The 3,202-nt window shown below is 44.3% G+C and overlaps 1 pseudogene; it reads left to right on the plus strand.

Moving 5' to 3' along the window:
- The first annotated feature begins 1,318 nt into the window (after positions 1–1,318).
- LOC112654028 (ubiquitin-conjugating enzyme E2 variant 1-like) lies at positions 1,319–1,785 on the plus strand (annotated as a pseudogene).
- The last annotated feature ends 1,417 nt before the right edge of the window (positions 1,786–3,202 follow it).

Raw genomic sequence — 3,202 nt, forward strand, 5'->3', positions numbered from 1 at the left:
AATAGCAGAGCAATCTTTAGGCATGTTAATTTATTCCATAAAAAGTGGCTTCATAGTTCCATGAACCAGTCACTGTGTCTGGATACAGAGCTGGCTGCAATTGATCCTGTAACAGAAGCATGTGTGTCTTTAAGTTGTGAGGACAACCAGAAAGGAGCTCCTGGAGGTTCTATCATATTGTCTTGCAGTAAGAAAGTCTCCTTCAGCCAAAGGAAAAGTATCAAGAATGGTGAACTGAGAGTTTACCCTCTCTGCGAGCTAACTAGTTAGCCTCTTACTCTTCATGGAAACTAATTTATTTATTTATTTTTAATTTTTATTTATTTATGATAGTCACACAGAGAGAGAGAGAGGCAGAAACACAGGCAGAGGGAGAAGCAGGCTCCATGCACTGGGATCCCGACGTAGGATTCGATCCTGGGTCTCCAGGATCGCGCCCTGGACCAAAGACAGGTGCTAAATCGCTGCGCCACCCAGGGATCCCTCTTCATGGAAACTAGAAGAAAACACAAAACTTCTAGGTCAGAAACAAAGAACTTCATTACTCATAGCGTCTGTTTTCTTTGCCCTCAAAGTTCCATGAGAGTGGTGCACAGATGGTCCCAGAGGATACTGCACACACATACTGGGTCTTTGTCACAGCTGAGAAGCCCTGAGCTTAGGAACTCCCCAATCCTACAAGAGGATTACTAACAGATTTGTGCAAATTGCAACAGTACCCTTATTATCCTGGCCAACAGACAAATCTACCCTCTGCCACAGAGGGAGATACTATCTCTATCTTTCAAAGCTGTTCACTATACGAACATCTTTGGAAAGATAGTCCAGAAAAAAAGGTGATATAAGATGTGCATAAATATATGAAAGATTGCATAGGAGCTATGCAAAGGGGACGATATTATAATTCCCACATGACAAGAGAACTAGGGTGCAGAGAGGTTAAGTTCTTATACACAAACACACAATGATGGGCACTGGATTGAGGTTGGTCCATAAGCCTCCAAAAATCCAGAGTCTGCCCAGTGTATTTGATAGCCAGGGTTGGTTTGGAGTTGGGTGAGAATTTGCCAAGGAGGAGAAGAGGTGGTGGGGAGAGAAGGCAGAGGCAAATGGAACACGTATCAGGAAGCATGAGATGTGTTGGGGGTGGTGAGCTACAGCCCAGGCAGAGGCAAGGAGGCTGAGCTGCAGGGGAGGGGAGTAGTGGAGGCAAGTAGGAAGCCAGGCCAGTGCAGTACATGGAGGGCTTGTGGGCTAGGCCACAGTGATTGGACTTGATCTCCTACACAAGGAAAAGTCAGAGAGGAACCATAGTGATGAAAGATGGCAGCCACCACGGGCTCGGGAGTAAAAGTCCCTCACAATTTTCAATTGTTGGAAGAACTGGAAGAAGGCCAGAAAGGAGTAGGAGATGGCACAGTTAGCTGGGGTCTAGAAGATGACAAAGACATGACACTTACAAGATAGACCGGGATGATAATTGGGCCTCCAAGAACAATTTATGAAAACTGAATATACAGCCTTAAAATAGAATGTGGACCTAAATACCCAGAAACACCCCCCCTTTGTAAGATTTGTAACAAAAATTAATATGAATGGAGTTAATAGTTCTAACAGAGTGGTGGATCCAAGGGCCATATCAGTGCTAGCAAAATGGCAGAATTCATATAGCTTCAAAGTTGTGCTGAAAGAGCTCCTGTGCCTAATGATGTCTAAAGAAAACATGAAACTCCTTCAGCCACCCAAAGGACAGTGTTACAGCAATTAATCAAAAAGAGAAACCACAGGCCCTCCCCTTTCCCCCCACCATTCGATTTAAGTAGTCATTTTCCACAGTAGTACATTTTCTAGATACGTATTGTAGACCTCAAAAGTACTGAAAAGGAAGTGCCCATTCAAAGGCAATTTATCTTAAGATACTGTAAATGATACTAATTTTTTGTCCATTTGAAATATATAAGTTGTGCTATAACAAATCATCCTGTCAGGTGTAACCACTGTCCACATATTTGAACTTCTGGGATCAAGAAAGTATATTTAAATTGATTCCCATCATAACCAGTGGGGCACTTCTAACTCAACTGTGAAAAGACACATCACATAATCACCTTGCTGCTGATTACATGGCCTGGGGTCTCTGCCTTCTCCCCTTCTCCTCCTGCTGGCTCCCTCCCTCCCTCCCTCCACCCACCCCTCCTGCAACAGCCCTCCAGCTTGGGATGGCTTGCTAGAATAGGCGTGAAGGTTTCAGGCTGCAGCCTGTGGGACTACTGCAGAGTGTGCAGGGGTGCTCCAGCTGCACCCCTGGTTTCTTTTCTTAAGTCTTAAATGATGCCTTCCCCCCTCCAAGCCATCATCCATTCTCCACTTCCCATGATCACCCTCAGCCGAAGCATAGATTGTAACCCCCTCTGCTCCCCTCTGAAATTGGCCTTTGGTGAGGAATTCAGGGCTTTCCCCATTTCTTCTCCCCGACCTTAATCGAGGAGTGCTGCTTTTTCCTTCTTTTTCAAGTCTCTTTTTGCACCATCACCACTCAATACTTCCTTGCTTTGGCTGGAAACCATCAGGTAAGGTTGAAAAGAGTCTCTGACTTCCCTCTTTTAGTTTGGAACCACACTTACTCTCTACTCTCCACCAGCCTGGAATGAATGTTGGGTCCTCAGCCCTGCCACCCTCTGCTGTCATTGTCAGCTGATGCTGGGTTTTTTTGCTCAGGTTTTGATAAAGTGAAAACAACAGTTACCAGGGGGTACTCAGACCTACCAGCTCTCAAAGTGCTTGGTGGTAAAACTTGGAGAAAGGCCACAGAAGACACTTGTAAGCACACACAATGCCTCTGAATGAATTGTTTTCTTTTCCTGTAATTGCTTTTGCTTTTAACAATTGAAGAAGTTTTAAACAGGGTTCTCATGTGGTCATCTTACAAATCCATTTGGGTCTAGTTTGGAATCTGACAACTGGAACAAAAAGAACTTTGGATTTGGTGCATACTTTGGTTTTGGTGCTGCTGCATCTCATGGTCCTCAGCAGGGATTGAGAAAGAACTCAGTGTGCACAGCAGATCCCTGAAATTGGTGGGCTTGACTTCCTGGCAAATTGCTGCATTTTTCCACTTTTCTGTTCAGGACCACTAAATGCTGAGATGTGGATGCATACCAAAATAAAAGTGATTTGTTAAGTTCTAAGAGTTTTTTTTTTT

This window comes from Canis lupus, chromosome 3 (assembly GCF_003254725.2).
Source record: "Canis lupus dingo isolate Sandy chromosome 3, ASM325472v2, whole genome shotgun sequence".
In the NCBI taxonomy this organism is placed as follows: domain Eukaryota; kingdom Metazoa; phylum Chordata; class Mammalia; order Carnivora; family Canidae; genus Canis; species Canis lupus.